General features: G+C 52.3%; 1 protein-coding gene across 1 annotated transcript in view; it reads right to left on the bottom strand.

The window, feature by feature from the left end:
- Positions 1-18,576, bottom strand: part of LOC140405326 (nck-associated protein 5-like) — a 193,663-nt gene extending 175,087 nt beyond the window's left edge. Inside the window, exon 1 of the mRNA XM_072493617.1 lies at positions 18,005-18,576. The gene's annotated coding sequence lies outside the window, so the exon portion shown is untranslated. The remainder of the gene's footprint in view (positions 1-18,004) is intronic.
- Between the last annotated feature and the right edge of the window lie 279 nt (positions 18,577-18,855).

The raw sequence follows: 18,855 nt of genomic DNA, 5'->3' as shown, positions 1-18,855 counted from the left end.
GTGTCCTGGGAGTGTTTGATGCGGACAGTGTAGAGGGAGCTTTACTCTGTATCTAACCCGGTGCTGTAACTGTCCTGTGGGTGTTTGATGGGAACAGTGTAGAGCGAACATTACTCTGTATCTAACCCCGTGCTGTACCTGTCCTGGGAGTGTTTGATGGGGTCAGTGTAGAGGGAGCTTTACTCTGTCTCTAACCCGTGCTGTACCTGTCCTTGGAGTGTTTGATGGGGTCAGTGTAGAGGGAGCTTTACTCTGTATCTAACCCGTGCTGTACCTGTCCTGGGAGTGTTTGATGGGGACAGTGTAGAGGGAGCTTTACTCTGTATCTCACCCCGTGCTGTACCTGTCCTGGGAGTGTTTGATGGGGACAATGTAGAGGGAGCTTTACTCTGTCTCTAACCCCGTGCTGTACCTGTCCTGGGAGCGTATGATGGGGACAGTGTAGAGGGAGCTTTACTCTGTATCTAACCCCATGCTGTACCTGTCCTGGGAGTGTTTGATGGGGACAGTGTAGAGGGAACTTTACTCTGTATCTCACCCCGTGCTGTACCTGTCCTGGGAGTGTTTGATGGGGACAGTGTAGAGGGAGCTTTACTCTGTATCTAACCCTGTGCTGTACCTGTCCTGGGAGTGTTTGATGGGGACAGTGCAGATGGTGCTTTACTTTGTATCTAACCCCGTGCTGTCCCTGTCCTGGGAGTGTTTGATGGGGACATTGCAGAGGGAGCTTTACTCTGTATCTAACCCTGTGCTGTACCTGTCCTGGGAGTGTTTGATGGGGACAGTGTAAAGGGAGCTTTACTTTGTATCTAACCCCGTGCTGTCCCTGTCCTGGGAGTGTTTGATGGGGACATTGCAGAGGGAGCTTTACTCTGTATCTAACCCTGTGCTGTACCTGTCCTGGGAGTGTTTGATGGGGACAGTGTAAAGGGAGCTTTACTCTGTATCTAACCCGTGCTGTACCTGTCCTGGGAATGTTTAATGGGGACAGTGTAGAGGGAGCTTTACTCTGTATCTAACCCCGTGCTGTACCTGTACTGGGAGTGTTTGATGGGGACAGTGTAGAGGGAGCTTTACTCTGTATCTAACTCCGTGCTGTACCTGTCCTGGGAGTGTTTGATGGGGACAGTGTAGAGGGATCATTACTCTGTATCTAACCCCGTGCTGTACCTGTCCTGGGAGTGTTTGATGGGGACAGTGTAGAGGGAGCTTTACTCTGTATCTAACCCCGTGCTGTACCTGTCCTGGGAGTGTTTGATGGGGACAGTGTAGAGGGAGCATTACTCTGTATCGAACCCCGTGCTGTACCTGTCCTGGGAGTGTTTGATGGGGACAGCGTAGAGGGAGCTTTACTCTGTATCTAACCCCGTGCTGTACCTGTCCTGGGAGTGTTTGATGTGGACAGTGTAGACGGAGCTTTACTCTGTATCTAACCCTGTGCTGTAACTGTCCTGTGGGTGTTTGATGGGGACAGTGTAGAGGGAACTTTACTCTGTATCTAACCCCGTGCTGTACCTGTCCTGTGAGTTTTTGATGGGGACAGTGTAGAGGGAGCTTTACTCTGTATCTAACCCCGTGCAGTACCTGTCCTGGGAGTGTTTGATGGGGACAGTGTAGCGGGAGCTTTACTCTGTATCTAACCCCGTGTTGTACCTGTCCTGGGAGTGTTTGATGGGGGACAGTGCAGAGGGAGCTTTACTCTGTATCTAACCCCGTGCTGTACCTGTCCTGGGAGTGTTTGATGGGGACAGTGTAGAGGGAGCTTTACTCTGTATCTAACCCCGTGCTGTACCTGTCCTGGGAGTGTTTTTCGGGGACAGTGTAGAGGGAGCTTTAATCTGTATCTAACCCCGTGCTGTACCTGTCCTGGGAGTGTTTGATGGGGACAGTGTAGAGGGAGCTTTACTCTGTATCTAACCCCGTGCTGTACCTGTCCTTGGAGTGTTTGATGGGGACAGTGTAGAGGGAGCTTTACTCTGTATCTAACCCCGTGCTGTACCTGTCCTGGGTGTGTTTGATGGGGACAATGTAGAGGGAACTTTACTCTGTATCTAATTCCGGGTGTACCTGTCCTGGGAGTGTTTGATGGGGACAATGTAGAGGGAGCTTTACTCTGTATCTAACTCCGGGTGTACCTGTCCTGGGAGTGTTTGATGGGGACAGTGTAGAGGGAGCTTAACTCTGTATCTAACCCCGTGCTGTACCTGTCCTGGGAGTGTTTGATGGGGACAGTGTAGAGGGAGCTTTACTCTGTATCTAACCCCGTGCTGTACCTGTCCTGGGAGTGTTTGATGGGGTCAGTGTAGAGGAAACTTTACTCTGTATCTAACCCCGTGCTGTACCTGTCCTTGGAGTGTTTGATGGGGACAGTGTAGAGGGAGCTTTACTCTGTATCTAACCCCGTGCTATACGTGTCCTGGGAGTGTTTGATGGGGACAGTGTAGAGGGAGCTTTACTCTGTATCTAACCCGGTGCTGTAACTGTCCTGTGGGTGTTTGATGGGGACAGTGTAGAGGGAACATTACTCTGTATCTAACCCCGTGCTGTACCTGTCCTGGGAGTGTTTGATGGGGTCAGTGTAGAGGGAGCTTTACTCTGCATCTAACCCCGTGCTGTACCTGTCCTGGGAGTGTTTGATGGGGACAGTGTAGAGGGAGCTTTACTCTGTCTCTAACCCCGTGCTGTACCTGTCCTGGGAGCGTATGATGGGGACAGTGTAGAGGGAGCTTTACTCTGTATCTAACCCCATGCTGTACCTGTCCTGGGAGTGTTTGATGGGGACAGTGTAGAGGGAGCTTTACTCTGCATCAAACCCCGTGCTGTCCATGGAGTGTTTGATGGGGACAGTGTAGAGGGAACTTTACCCTGTATCTAACCCCGTACTGTACCTGTCCTGGGAGTGTTTGATGGGGACAGTGTAGAGGGAGCTTTACTCTGTATCTCACCCCGTGCTGTACCTGTCCTGGGAGTGTTTGATGGGGACAGTGTAGAGGGAGCTTTACTCTGTATCTAACCCCGTGCTGTACCTGTACTGGGAGTGTTTGATGGGGACAGTGTAGAGGGAGCTTTACTCTGTATCTAACTCCGTGCTGTACCTGTCCTGGGAGTGTTTGATGGGGACAGTGTAGAGGGAGCATTACTCTGTATCTAACCCCGTGCTGTACCTGTCCTGGGAGTGTTTGATGGGGACAGCGTAGAGGGAGCTTTACTCTGTATCTAACCCCGTGCTGTACCTGTCCTGGGAGTGTTTGATGGGGACAGTGTAGACGGAGCTTTACTCTGTATCTAACCCTGTGCTGTAACTGTCCTGTGGGTGTTTGATGGGGACAGTGTAGAGGGAACTTTACTCTGTATCTAACCCCGTGCTGTACCTGTCCTGTGAGTTATTGATGGGGACAGTGTAGAGGGAGCTTTACTCTGTATCTAACCCCGTGCAGTACCTGTCCTGGGAGTGTTTGATGGGGACAGTGTAGCGGGAGCTTTACTCTGTATCTAACCCCGTGTTGTACCTGTCCTGGGAGTGTTTGATGGGGGACAGTGCAGAGGGAGCTTTACTCTGTATATAACCCCGTGCTGTACCTGTCCTGGGAGTGTCTGTTGGGGACAGTGTAGAGGGAGGTTTACTCTGTATCTAACCCCGTGCTGTACCTGTACTGGGAGTGTTTGATGGGGACAGTGTAGAGGGAGCTTTACTCTGTATCTAACTCCGTGCTGTACCTGTCCTGGGAGTGTTTGATGGGGACAGTGTAGAGGGATCATTACTCTGTATCTAACCCCGTGCTGTACCTGTCCTGGGAGTGTTTGATGGGGACAGTGTAGAGGGAGCTTTACTCTGTATCTAACCCCGTGCTGTACCTGTCCTGGGAGTGTTTGATGGGGACAGTGTAGAGGGAGCATTACTCTGTATCGAACCCCGTGCTGTACCTGTCCTGGGAGTGTTTGATGGGGACAGCGTAGAGGGAGCTTTACTCTGTATCTAACCCCGTGCTGTACCTGTCCTGGGAGTGTTTGATGTGGACAGTGTAGACGGAGCTTTACTCTGTATCTAACCCTGTGCTGTAACTGTCCTGTGAGTTTTTGATGGGGACAGTGTAGAGGGAGCTTTACTCTGTATCTAACCCCGTGCAGTACCTGTCCTGGGAGTGTTTGATGGGGACAGTGTAGCGGGAGCTTTACTCTGTATCTAACCCCGTGTTGTACCTGTCCTGGGAGTGTTTGATGGGGGACAGTGCAGAGGGAGCTTTACTCTGTATCTAACCCCGTGCTGTACCTGTCCTGGGAGTGTTTGATGGGGACAGTGTAGAGGGAGCTTTACTCTGTATCTAACCCCGTGCTGTACCTGTCCTGGGAGTGTTTTTCGGGATCAGTGTAGAGGGAGCTTTACTCTGTATCTAACCCCGTGCTGTACCTGTACTGGGAGTGTTTGATGGGGACTGTGTAGAGGGAGCTTTACTCTGTATCTAACTCCGTGCTGTACCTGTCCTGGGAGTGTTTGATGGGGACAGTGTAGAGGGAGCATTACTCTGTATCTAACCCCGTGCTGTACCTGTCCTGGGAGTGTTTGATGGGGACAGCGTAGAGGGAGCTTTACTCTGTATCTAACCCCGTGCTGTACCTGTCCTGGGAGTGTTTGATGGGGACAGTGTAGACGGAGCTTTACTCTGTATCTAACCCTGTGCTGTAACTGTCCTGTGGGTGTTTGATGGGGACAGTGTAGAGGGAACTTTACTCTGTATCTAACCCCGTGCTGTACCTGTCCTGTGAGTTATTGATGGGGACAGTGTAGAGGGAGCTTTACTCTGTATCTAACCCCGTGCAGTACCTGTCCTGGGAGTGTTTGATGGGGACAGTGTAGCGGGAGCTTTACTCTGTATCTAACCCCGTGTTGTACCTGTCCTGGGAGTGTTTGATGGGGGACAGTGCAGAGGGAGCTTTACTCTGTATATAACCCCGTGCTGTACCTGTCCTGGGAGTGTCTGTTGGGGACAGTGTAGAGGGAGGTTTACTCTGTATCTAACCCCGTGCTGTACCTGTACTGGGAGTGTTTGATGGGGACAGTGTAGAGGGAGCTTTACTCTGTATCTAACTCCGTGCTGTACCTGTCCTGGGAGTGTTTGATGGGGACAGTGTAGAGGGATCATTACTCTGTATCTAACCCCGTGCTGTACCTGTCCTGGGAGTGTTTGATGGGGACAGTGTAGAGGGAGCTTTACTCTGTATCTAACCCCGTGCTGTACCTGTCCTGGGAGTGTTTGATGGGGACAGTGTAGAGGGAGCATTACTCTGTATCGAACCCCGTGCTGTACCTGTCCTGGTAGTGTTTGATGGGGACAGCGTAGAGGGATCTTTACTCTGTATCTAACCCCGTGCTGTACCTGTCCTGGGAGTGTTTGATGTGGACAGTGTAGACGGAGCTTTACTCTGTATCTAACCCTGTGCTGTAACTGTCCTGTGGGTGTTTGATGGGGACAGTGTAGAGGGAACTTACTCTGTATCTAACCCCGTGCTGTACCTGTCCTGTGAGTTTTTGATGGGGACAGTGTAGAGGGAGCTTTACTCTGTATCTAACCCCGTGCAGTACCTGTCCTGGGAGTGTTTGATGGGGACAGTGTAGCGGGAGCTTTACTCTGTATCTAACCCCGTGTTGTACCTGTCCTGGGAGTGTTTGATGGGGGACAGTGCAGAGGGAGCTTTACTCTGTATCTAACCCCGTGCTGTACCTGTCCTGGGAGTGTTTGATGGGGACAGTGTAGAGGGAGCTTTACTCTGTATCTAACCCCGTGCTGTACCTGTCCTGGGAGTGTTTTTCGGGGACAGTGTAGAGGGAGCTTTAATCTGTATCTAACCCCGTGCTGTACCTGTCCTGGGAGTGTTTGATGGGGACAGTGTAGAGGGAGCTTTACTCTGTATCTAACCCCGTGCTGTACCTGTCCTTGGAGTGTTTGATGGGGACAGTGTAGAGGGAGCTTTACTCTGTATCTAACCCCGTGCTGTACCTGTCCTGGGTGTGTTTGATGGGGACAATGTAGAGGGAGCTTTACTCTGTATCTAATTCCGGGTGTACCTGTCCTGGGAGTGTTTGATGGGGACAATGTAGAGGGAGCTTTACTCTGTATCTAACTCCGGGTGTACCTGTCCTGGGAGTGTTTGATGGGGACAGTGTAGAGGGAGCTTAACTCTGTATCTAACCCCGTGCTGTACCTGTCCTGGGAGTGTTTGATGGGGACAGTGTAGAGGGAGCTTTACTCTGTATCTAACCCCGTGCTGTACCTGTCCTGGGAGTGTTTGATGGGGTCAGTGTAGAGGAAACTTTACTCTGTATCTAACCCCGTGCTGTACCTGTCCTTGGAGTGTTTGATGGGGACAGTGTAGAGGGAGCTTTACTCTGTATCTAACCCCGTGCTATACGTGTCCTGGGAGTGTTTGATGGGGACAGTGTAGAGGGAGCTTTACTCTGTATCTAACCCGGTGCTGTAACTGTCCTGTGGGTGTTTGATGGGGACAGTGTAGAGGAAACTTTACTCTGTATCTAACCCCGTGCTGTACCTGTCCTTGGAGTGTTTGATGGGGACAGTGTAGAGGGAGCTTTACTCTGTACCTAACCCCGTGCTGTACCTGTCCTGGGAGCGTATGATGGGGACAGTGTAGAGGGAGCTTTACTCTGTATCTAACCCCATGCTGTACCTGTCCTGGGAGTGTTTGATGGGGACAGTGTAGAGGGAGCTTTACTCTGCATCAAACCCCGTGCTGTCCATGGAGTGTTTGATGGGGACAGTGTAGAGGGAACTTTACCCTGTATCTAACCCCGTACTGTACCTGTCCTGGGAGTGTTTGATGGGGACAGTGTAGAGGGAGCTTTACTCTGTATCTCACCCCGTGCTGTACCTGTCCTGGGAGTGTTTGATGGGGACAGTGTAGAGGGAGCTTTACTCTGTATCTAACCCCGTGCTGTACCTGTACTGGGAGTGTTTGATGGGGACAGTGTAGAGGGAGCTTTACTCTGTATCTAACTCCGTGCTGTACCTGTCCTGGGAGTGTTTGATGGGGACAGTGTAGAGGGAGCATTACTCTGTATCTAACCCCGTGCTGTACCTGTCCTGGGAGTGTTTGATGGGGACAGCGTAGAGGGAGCTTTACTCTGTATCTAACCCCGTGCTGTACCTGTCCTGGGAGTGTTTGATGGGGACAGTGTAGACGGAGCTTTACTCTGTATCTAACCCTGTGCTGTAACTGTCCTGTGGGTGTTTGATGGGGACAGTGTAGAGGGAACTTTACTCTGTATCTAACCCCGTGCTGTACCTGTCCTGTGAGTTATTGATGGGGACAGTGTAGAGGGAGCTTTACTCTGTATCTAACCCCGTGCAGTACCTGTCCTGGGAGTGTTTGATGGGGACAGTGTAGCGGGAGCTTTACTCTGTATCTAACCCCGTGTTGTACCTGTCCTGGGAGTGTTTGATGGGGGACAGTGCAGAGGGAGCTTTACTCTGTATATAACCCCGTGCTGTACCTGTCCTGGGAGTGTTTGATGGGGACAGTGTAGAGGGAGCTTTACTCTGTATCTAACCTCGTGCTGTACCTGTCCTGGGAGTGTTTTCCGGGGACAGTGTCGAGGGAGCTTTAATCTGTATCTAACCCCTTGCTGTACCTGTCCTGGGAGTGTTTGATGGGGACAGTGTAGAGGGAGCTTTACTCTGTATCTAACCCCGTGCTGTACCTGTCCTGGGTGTGTTTGATGGGGACAATGTAGGGGGAGCTTTACCCTGTATCTAACTCCGGGTGTACCTGTCCTGGGAGTGTTTGATGGGGACAATGTAGAGGGAGCTTTACTCTGTATCTAACCCCGTGCTGTACCTGTCCTGGGAGTGTTTGATGGGGGACTGTGTAGAGGGAGCTTTACTCTGTATCTAACCCCGTGCTGTACCTGTCCTGGGAGTGTTTGATGGGGGACAGTGTAGAGGGAGCTTTACTCTGTATCTAACCCCGTGGAGAGGGTTCAGTTGATCGTCCACAGCTCGTTGAACAGCACGGGGTTAGATACAGAGTAAAGCTCCCTCTACACAGTCCCCATCAAACACTCCCAGGACAGGTACAGCACGGGGTTAGATACAGAGTAAAGCTCCCTCTACACTGTCCCCATCAAACACCCCCAGGACAAGTACAGCACGGGGTTAGATACAGAGTAAAGCTCCCTCTACACAGTCCCCATCAAACACTCCCAGGACAGGTTCAGCATGGGGTTAGATATAGAGTAATGCTCCCTCTACACTGTCCCCATCAAACACTCCCAGGACAGGTACAGCACGGGGTTAGATACCGAGTAAAGCTCCCTCTACACTGTCCCCATCAAACACTCCCAGGACAGGTACAGCACGGGGTTAGATACAGAGTAAAGCTCCCTCTACACTGTCCCCATCAATCGCTCGCAGGACAGGTACAGCATGGGGTTCGATACTGAGTAAATCTCCCTCTACACTGTCCCCATCGAACACTCCCAGGACAGGTACAGCACGGGGTTAGATACAGAGTAAAGCTCCCTCTACACTGTCCCCATCAAACACTCCAAGGACAGGTACAGCACGGGGTTAGATACAGAGTAAAGTTCCCTCTACACTGTCCCCATCAAACACTCCCAGGACAGGTAGAGAACGGGGTTAGATACAGAGTAAAGCCCCCTCTCCACTGTCCCCATCAAACACTCCCAGGACAGGTACAGCACGGGGTTAGATACAGAGTAAAGCTCTACAGCACGGGGTTAGATACAGAGTAAAGCTCCCTCTACACTGCCCCATCAAACACTCCCAGGACAGGTACAGCACGGGGTTAGGTACAGAGTAAAGCTCCCTCTACACTGTCCCCATCAAACACCCCCAGGACAAGTACAGCACGGGGTTAGATACAGAGTAAAGCTCCCTCTACACAGTCCCCATCAAACACTCCCAGGACAGGTTCAGCATGGGGTTAGATATAGAGTAATGCTCCCTCTACACTGTCCCCATCAAACACTCCCAGGACAGGTACAGCACGGGGTTAGATACCGAGTAAAGCTCCCTCTACACTGTCCCCCATCAAACGCTCGCAGGACAGGTACAGCATGGGGTTCGATACTGAGTAAATCTCCCTCTACACTGTCCCCATCGAACACTCCCAGGACAGGTACAGCACGGGGTTAGATACAGAGTAAAGCTCCCTCTACACTGTCCCCATCAAACACTCCAAGGACAGGTACAGCACGGGGTTAGATACAGAGTAAAGTTCCCTCTACACTGTCCCCATCAAACACTCCCAGGACAGGTAGAGAACGGGGTTAGATACAGAGTAAAGCCCCCTCTCCACTGTCCCCATCAAACACTCCCAGGACAGGTACAGCACGGGGTTAGATACAGAGTAAAGCTCCCTCTACACTGCCCCCATCAGACACTCCTAGGACAGGTACAGCACGGGGTTAGATACAGAGTAAAGCTCCCTCTCCACTGCCCCATCAAACACTCCCAGGACAGGTACAGCACGGGGTTAGGAACAGAGTAAAGCTCCCTCTACACTGTCCCCATCTAACACCCCCAGGACAAGTACAGCACGGGGTTAGACACAGAGTAAAGCTCCCTCTACACAGTCCCCATCAAACACTCCCAGGACAGGTACAGCATGGGGTTAGATATAGAGTAAAGGTCCCTCTACAATGTCCCCATCAAACACTCCCAGGACAGGTACAGCACGGGGTTAGATACCGAGTAAAGCTCCCTCTACACTGTCCCCCATCAAACGCTCCCAGGACAGGTACAGCACGGGGTTAGATACAGAGTAAAGCTCCCTCTACACAGTCCCCATCAAACACTCCCAGGACAGGTACAGCACGGGGTTAGATACAGAGTAAAGCTCTACAGCACGGGGTTAGATACAGAGTAAAGCTCCCTCTACACTGTCCCCATCAAACACCCCCAGGACAAGTACAGCACGGGGTTAGATACAGAGTAAAGCTCCCTCTACACAGTCCCCATCAAACACTCCCAGGACAGGTTCAGCATGGGGTTAGATATAGAGTAATGCTCCCTCTACACTGTCCCCATCAAACACTCCCAGGACAGGTACAGCACGGGGTTAGATACCGAGTAAAGCTCCCTCTACACTGTCCCCCATCAAACGCTCGCAGGACAGGTACAGCATGGGGTTCGATACTGAGTAAATCTCCCTCTACACTGTCCCCATCGAACACTCCCAGGACAGGTACAGCACGGGGTTAGATACAGAGTAAAGCTCCCTCTACACTGTCCCCATCAAACACTCCAAGGACAGGTACAGCACGGGGTTAGATACAGAGTAAAGTTCCCTCTACACTGTCCCCATCAAACACTCCCAGGACAGGTAGAGAACGGGGTTAGATACAGAGTAAAGCCCCCTCTCCACTGTCCCCATCAAACACTCCCAGGACAGGTACAGCACGGGGTTAGATACAGAGTAAAGCTCCCTCTACACTGCCCCATCAAACACTCCCAGGACAGGTACAGCACGGGGTTAGGTACAGAGTAAAGCTCCCTCTACACTGTCCCCATCAAACACTCCCAGGACAGGTACAGCACGGGGTTAGATACAGAGTAAAGCTCCCTCTACACAGTCCCCATCAAACACTCCCAGGACAGGTACAGCACGGGGTTAGATACAGAGTAAAGCTCTACAGCACGGGGTTAGATACAGAGTAAAGCTCCCTCTACACTGCCCCATCAAACACTCCCAGGACAGGTACAGCACGGGGTTAGGTACAGAGTAAAGCTCCCTCTACACTGTCCCCATCAAACACCCCCAGGACAAGTACAGCACGGGGTTAGATACAGAGTAAAGCTCCCTCTACACAGTCCCCATCAAACACTCCCAGGACAGGTTCAGCATGGGGTTAGATATAGAGTAATGCTCCCTCTACACTGTCCCCATCAAACACTCCCAGGACAGGTACAGCACGGGGTTAGATACCGAGTAAAGCTCCCTCTACACTGTCCCCCATCAAACGCTCGCAGGACAGGTACAGCATGGGGTTCGATACTGAGTAAATCTCCCTCTACACTGTCCCCATCGAACACTCCCAGGACAGGTACAGCACGGGGTTAGATACAGAGTAAAGCTCCCTCTACACTGTCCCCATCAAACACTCCAAGGACAGGTACAGCACGGGGTTAGATACAGAGTAAAGTTCCCTCTACACTGTCCCCATCAAACACTCCCAGGACAGGTAGAGAACGGGGTTAGATACAGAATAAAGCCCCCTCTCCACTGTCCCCATCAAACACTCCCAGGACAGGTACAGCACGGGGTTAGATACAGAGTAAAGCTCCCTCTACACTGCCCCCATCAGACACTCCTAGGACAGGTACAGCACGGGGTTAGATACAGAGTAAAGCTCCCTCTACACTGCCCCATCAAACACTCCCAGGACAGGTACAGCACGGGGTTAGGAACAGAGTAAAGCTCCCTCTACACTGTCCCCATCTAACACCCCCAGGACAAGTACAGCACGGGGTTAGACACAGAGTAAAGCTCCCTCTACACAGTCCCCATCAAACACTCCCAGGACAGGTACAGCATGGGGTTAGATATAGAGTAAAGGTCCCTCTACACTGTCCCCATCAAACACTCCCAGGACAGGTACAGCACGGGGTTAGATACCGAGTAAAGCTCCCTCTACACTGTCCCCCATCAAACGCTCCCAGGACAGGTACAGCATGGGGTTCGATACAGAGTAAATCTCCCTCTACACTGTCCCCATCGAACACTCCCAGGACAGGTACAGCACGGGGTTAGATACAGAGTAAAGCTCCCTCTACACTGTCCCCATGAAACACTCCTAGGACAGGTACAGCACGGGGTTAGATACAGAGTAAAGCTCCCTCTACACTGCCCCATCAAACACTCCCAGGACAGGTACAGCACGGGGTTAGGTACAGAGTAAAGCTCCCTCTACACTGTCCCCATCTAACACCCCCAGGACAGGTACAGCACGGGGTTAGATACCGAGTAAAGCTCCCTCTACACTGTCCCCCATCAAACGCTCCCAGGACAGGTACAGCATGGGGCTCGATACAGAGTAAAGCTCCCTCTACACTGTCCCCATCAAACACTTCCAGGACAGGTACAGAACAGGCTTAGATACAGAGTAAAGCTCCCTCCACACTGTCCCCATCAAACACTCCCAGGACACGTACAGCACGAGATTAGATACAGAGTAAAGCTCCCTCTACACTGTCCCCATCAAACACTCCCAGGACAGGTACAGAACGGGGTTAGATACAGAGTAAAGCTCCCTCCACACTGTCCCCATCAAACACTCCCAGGACAGGTACAGCACGGGGTTAGATACAGAGTAAAGCTCCCTCTACACTGCCCCCATCAAACACTCCCAGGACAGGTACAGCACGGGGTTAGATACAGAGTAAAGCTCCCTCTACACTGCCCCCATCAAACACTCCTAGGACAGGTACAGCACGGGGTTAGATACAGAGTAAAGCTCCCTCTACACTGTCCCCATCAAACACTCCCAGGACAGGTACAGCACGGGTTTAGATACAGAGTAAAGCTCCCTCTACACTGTCCCCCATCAAACACTCCCAGGACAGGTACAGCATGTGGTTCGATACAGAGTAAAGCTCCCTCTACACTGCCCCCATCAAACATTCCTAGGACAGGTACAGCATGGGGTTCGATACAGAGTAAAGCTCCCTCTACACTGTCCCCATCAAACACTCCCAGGACAAGGAAAACCCTAAAGCTTTCTACAGATATGTCAGGAATAAAAGAATGACTAGGGTAAGAGTAGGGCCAGTGAAGGACAGTAGTGGGAAGTTGTGCGTGGAGTCCGAGGAGATAGGACAGGTGCTAAATAAATATTTTTCGTCAGTATTCACACAGGAAAAAGACAATGTTCTCGAGGAGAATACTGAGATTCAGTCTACTAGACTAGAAGGACTTGAGCTTCATAAGGAGGAGGGTTTAGCAATTCTGGAAAGGGTGAAAATAGATAAGTCCCCTGGGCCGGATGGGATTTATCCTAGGATTCTCTGGGAAGCGAGGGAGGAGATTGCTGAGCCTTTGGCTTTGATCTTTAAGTCATCTTTGTCTACAGGAATAATGCCAGAAGACTAGAGGATAGCAAATGTTGTCCCCTTGTTCAAGAAGGGGAGTAGAGATAACCCCGGTAACTATAGACCAGTGAGCCTTACTTCTGTTGTGGGCAAAATCTTGGAAAGGTTTATAAGAGATAGGATGTATAATCATCTGGAAAGGAATAATTTGATTAGAGATAGTCAACACGGTTTCGTGAAGGGTAGGTCGTGCCTCACAAACCTTATTGAGTTATAGAACATAGAACAATACAGCGCAGTACAGGCCCTTCGGCCCACGATGTTGCACCGAAACAAAAGCCATCTAACCTACACTATGCCATTATCATCCATATGTTTATCCAATAAACTTTTAAATGCCCTCAATGTTGGCGAGTTCACTACTGTAGCAGGTAGGGCATTCCACGGCCTCACTACTCTTTGCGTAAAGAACCTACCTCTGACCTCTGTCCTATATCTATTACCCCTCAGTTTAAAGTTATGTCCCCTCGTGCCAGCCATATCCATCCGCGGGAGAAGGCTCTCACTGTCCACCCTATCCAACCCCCTGATCATTTTGTATGCCTCTATTAAGTCTCCTCTTAGCCTTCTTCTCTCCAACGAAAACAACCTCAAGTCCGTCAGCCTTTCCTCATAAGATTTTCCCTCCATACCAGGCAACATCCTGGTAAATCTCCTCTGCACCCGCTCCAAAGCCTCCACGTCCTTCCTATAATGCGGTGACCAGAACTGTACGCAATACTCCAAATGCGGCCGGACCAGAGTTCTGTACAGCTGCAACATGACCTCTCGACTCCGGAACTCAATCCCTCTACCAATAAAGGCCAACACTCCATAGGCCTTCTTCACAACCCTATCAACCTGGGTGGCAACTTTCAGGGATCTATGTACATGGACACCTAGATCCCTCTGCTCAGCCACACTTTCAAGAACTTTACCATTAGCCAAATATTCTGCATTCCTGTTATTCCTTCCAAAGTGAATCACCTCACACTTCTCTACATTAAACTCCATTTGCCACCTCTCAGCCCAGCTCTGCAGCTTATCTATATCCCTCTGTAACCTGCTACATCCTTCCACACTATCGACAACACCACCGACTTTAGTATCATCTGCAAATTTACTCACCCACCCTTCTGTGCCTTCCTCTAGGTCATTGATAAAAATGACAAACAGCAACGGCCCCAGAACAGATCCTTGTGGTACGCCACTTGTGACTGTACTCCATTCTGAACATTTCCCATCAACCACCACCCTCTGTCTTCTTTCAGCTAGCCAATTTCTGATCCACATCTCTAAATCACCCTCAATCCCCAGCCTCCGTATTTTTTGCAATAGCCTACCGTGGGGAACCTTATCAAACGCTTTGCTGAAATCCATATACACCACATCAACTGCTCTACCCTCGTCTACCTGTTCAGTCACCTTCTCAAAGAACTCAATAAGGTTTGTGAGGCATGACCTACCCTTCACAAAGCCATGCTGACTATCCCTGATCATATCATTCCTATCTAGATGATTATAAATCTTGTCCCTTATAATCCCCTCCAAGACTTTACCCACTACAGACGTGAGGCTCACCGGTCTATAGTTGCCGGGGTTGTCTCTGCTCCCCTTTTTGAACAAAGGGACCACATTTGCTGTCCTCCAGTCCTCTGGCACTATTCCTGTAGCCAATGATGACATAAAAATCAAAGCCAAAGGTCCAGCAATCTCTTCCCTGGCCTCCCATAGAATCCTAGGATAAATCCATCAGGTCCCGGGGACTTATCTATTTTCAGCCTGTCCAGAATTGCCAACACCTCTTCCCGACGTACCTCAATGCCATCTATTCTATTAGCCTGGGACTCAGCATTCTCCTCCACAACATTATCTTTGAGAAGGTGACCAAACAGGTGGATGAGGGTAAAACAGTTGATGTGGTGTATATGGATTTCAGTAAAGTGTTTGATAAGGTTCCCCATGGTAGGCTACTGCAGAAAATACGGAGGCATGGGATTCAGTGTGGTTTAGCAGTTTGGATCAGAAATTGGCTAGCTGGAAGAAGACAAAGGGTGGTGGTTGATGGGAAATGTTCAGACTGGAGTCCAGTTACTAGTGGTGTACCACAAGGATCTGTTTTGGGGCCACTGCTGTTTGTCATTTTTATAAATGACATGGAGGAGGGCGTAGAAGGATGAGTGAGTAAATTTGCAGATGACACTAAAGTCGGTGGAGTTGTGGACAGTGCGGAAGGATGTTACAAGTTACAGAGGGACATAGATTTGGGCAGCACGGTAGCATAGCGGTTAGCGCAATTGCTTCACAGCTCCAGGGTCCCAGGTTCGATTCCCGGCTGGGTCACTGTCTGTGCGGAGTCTGCACGTTCTCCCCGTGTGTGCGTGGGTTTCCTCCGGGTGCTCCGGTTTCCTCCCACAGTCCAAAGATGTGCAGTTTAGGTGGATTGGCCATGCTAAATTGCCCTTAGTGTCCAAAATTGCCCTTAGTTGAGTGGGGTTACTGGGTTATGGGGATAGGGTAGTGTGGGCTTGGGTAGGGTGCTCTTTCCAAGAGCCGGTGCAGACTCGATGGGCCGAATGGCCTCCTTCTGCACTGTAAATTCTATGAAACTATGAAGATAAGCTGCAGCGCTGGGCTGAGAGGTGGCAAATGGAGTTTAATGCAGAAAAGTGTGAGGTGACTCATTTTGGAAGGAATAACAGGAAGACAGAGTACTGGGCTCATGGTAAGATTCTTGGCAGTGTGGATGAGCAGAGAGATCTCAATGTCCATGTACATGCAATTCTGGTCGCCGCATTATAGGAAGGATGTGGAAGCATTGGAGCGGGTTGCAGAGGAGATTTACCAGAATGTTTGCCTGGTATGGAGGGAAGATCGTATGAGGAAAGGCTGAGGGACTTGAGGCTGTTTTCGTTGGAGAGAAGAAGGTTAAGAGGTGACTTAATTGAGGCATACAAGATGATCAGAGGATTGGATAGGGTGGACAGTGAGAGCCTTTTTCCTCAGATTCTCCTGGAACTCCCAGGACAGGTACAGCACGGGGTTAGATACAGAGTAAAGCTCCCTCTACACTGTCCCCATCAAACACTCCCAGGACAGGTACAGCACAGGGTTAGATACAGAGTAAAGCTCCTCTACACTGTCCCCCATCAAACACTCCCAGGACAGGTACAGCGCGGGTTAGATACAGAGTAAAGTTCCCTCTATACTGTCCCCATCAAACACTCCCAGGACTGGTACAGCACAGGGTTAGATACAGAGTAAAGCTCCCTCTACACTGTCCCCATCAAACACTCCCAGGGCAGGTACAGCACGGGGTTAGATACAGAGTAAAGCTCGCTCTACACTGTCCCCATCAAACACTCCCAGGACTGGTACAGCACGGGATTAGATACAGAGTAAAGCTCCCCTCTGCACTGTCCCCCATCAAACACCTCCCAGGACAGGTACAGCACGGGGTTAGATACAGAGTAAAGCTCCCTCTGCACTGACCCTCCCACAGTGCGGCGCTCCCTCAGCACTGACCCTCCCACAGCGTGGCGCTCCTCAGCACTGACCCTCCCCACAGTGCGGCGCTCCCTCAGCACTGACCCTCCCACAGTGCGGCGCTCCCTCAGCACTGACCCTCCCACAGTGCGGCGCTCCCTCAGCACTGACCCTCCCACAGCGTGGCGCTCCCTCAGCACTGACCCTCCCACAGTGCGGCGCTCCCTCAGCACTGACCCTCCCACAGTGCGGAGCTCCCTCAGCACTGACCCCCCACAGTGCGGCGCTCCCTCAGCACTAACCCTCCCACAGTGCGGCGCTCCATCAGCACTGACCCTCCCCACAGTGCGGCGCTCCCTCAGCACTGACCCTCCCACAGCGTGGCGCTCCCTCAGCACTGACCCTCCCACAGTGCGGCGCTCCCTCAGCACTGACCCTCCCACAGTGCGGAGCTCCCTCAGCACTGACCCTCCCACAGTGCGGCGCTCCCTCAGCACTAAACCCTCCCACAGTGCGGCGCTCCCTCAGCACTGACCCTCCCACAATGCGGAGCTCCCTCAGCACTGACCCTCCCACAGTGCGGCGCTCCTCTCAGCACTGACCCTCCCACAGTGCGGAGCTCCCTCAGCACTGACCCTCCCCACAGTGCGGAGCTCCTCAGCACTGACCCTCCCACAGTGCGGAGCTCCCTCAGCACCGACCCTCCCACAGTGCGGCACTCCCTCAGCACTGACCCTCCCACAGTAGCGGAGCTCCCTCAGCACTGACCCTCCCACAGTGCGGCGCTCCCTCAGCACTGACCCTCCCACAGTGCGGCGCTCCCTCAGCACTGACCCTCCCACAGTGCGGCGCTCCCTCAGCACTGACCCTCCCACAGTGCGGAGCTCCCTCAGCACTGACCCTCCCACAGTGCGGAGCTCCCTCAGCACTGACCCTCCCACAGTGCGGAGCTCCCTCAGCACTGACCCTCCCACAGTACGGAGCTCCCTCAGCACTGACCCTCCCACAGTGCGGCGCACCCTCAGCACTGACCCTCCCACAGTGCGGCGCTCCCTCAGCACTGACCCTCCCACAGCGTGGCGCTCCCTCAGCACTGACCCTCCCACAGTGCGGCCCTCGCTCAGGCACTGGACCCTCCCACAGTGCGGAGCTCCTCAGCACTGACCCTCCCACAGTGCGGAGCTCCCTCAGCACTGACCCTCCCACAGTGCGGAGCTCCCTCAGCACTGACCCTCCCACAGTGCGGAGCTCCCTCAGCACTGACCCTCCCACAGTGCGGAGCTCCCTCAGCACTGACCCTCCCACAGTGCGGAGCTCCCTCAGCACTGACCCTCCCACAGTGCGGAGCTCCCTCAGCACTGACCCTCCCACAGTGCGGTGTGTCGTCCAGTCTGACTCTCTCGGACACCTCTTACCTTGCACAGGTTGCCGTGTCCACCCACCTGTGAGCCTAGTGGTCAAGCAAGCCCCCCCCCCGAGCCACTCGCGGAGCCCAGGCCCCGAGGCTCCTCTCCAGCCGCTGGGCGCCAGCGGTCCGAATCCACTCTCAATGGGGGTCCAGCGAACCAGGCGGTGATTGCGAACCTCACAGGGGCAATCTCCCCTCTCCGCATCGCTCTCTCTTTCCAACCTTCTGTCTCTCTCTCTCTCTCTGTCTCTCTCTTCCTCATCTCACACTCGCTATCCCTCCATCTCCCTTCCTCGCTCTGTCTCTCCCTCACTGTCCCTCTCCCTCTCTCTGTGTTTCTGCCTCCCTCTGTCTCCCTCCGTAACTCTCACTCTGTCTCTCTCTCTCTGTCTCACTTTCTCTCCCTCTCCCTCTCTCTCTCCCTCCCTGTCTCTCTGTGTTTCTCTCTGTCTCTCTCGCTCTCTGTCTCTGTCTCACTCTTCTCTCTGTCTCTCTCTCTCTCCCTCTCTTCCCCTTCCCTCTCTTTGTTACCTCTCTCTCACTCTCTCTCTCTTCCACCCTGCTCTCTTTCTGCCTCTCCCCCACCCTCTTGCTTCCCTCTCCCTCCCTCTCACTCTGCCCCCCCCCCCCTCACCCCCCCTTCTCGGTCTCTCAGTCTTGTCCTTTATCACTCTCTCTCTCTCCTTCCCCCCCCTCTCTCCCCGCCTTTGCCTCTCTACCCTCAGCACACAAAACGGCCGACCACTGCCACTAAGTGTTGGCCGTGTCCCTCTCTCCCTCCCTCTCTTGCAGTGTCCCTCCCTCTCTCTCTCTCCCTCTCTCTGTCTCCCTCTCTCTCTCTCTGTGTCCCTCTCTCTC

This window comes from Scyliorhinus torazame, chromosome X (genome assembly GCF_047496885.1).
Source record: "Scyliorhinus torazame isolate Kashiwa2021f chromosome X, sScyTor2.1, whole genome shotgun sequence".
NCBI classification, from domain to species: Eukaryota; Metazoa; Chordata; class Chondrichthyes; order Carcharhiniformes; family Scyliorhinidae; genus Scyliorhinus; species Scyliorhinus torazame.
This window is presented reverse-complemented; position numbering and strand designations above follow the sequence as displayed.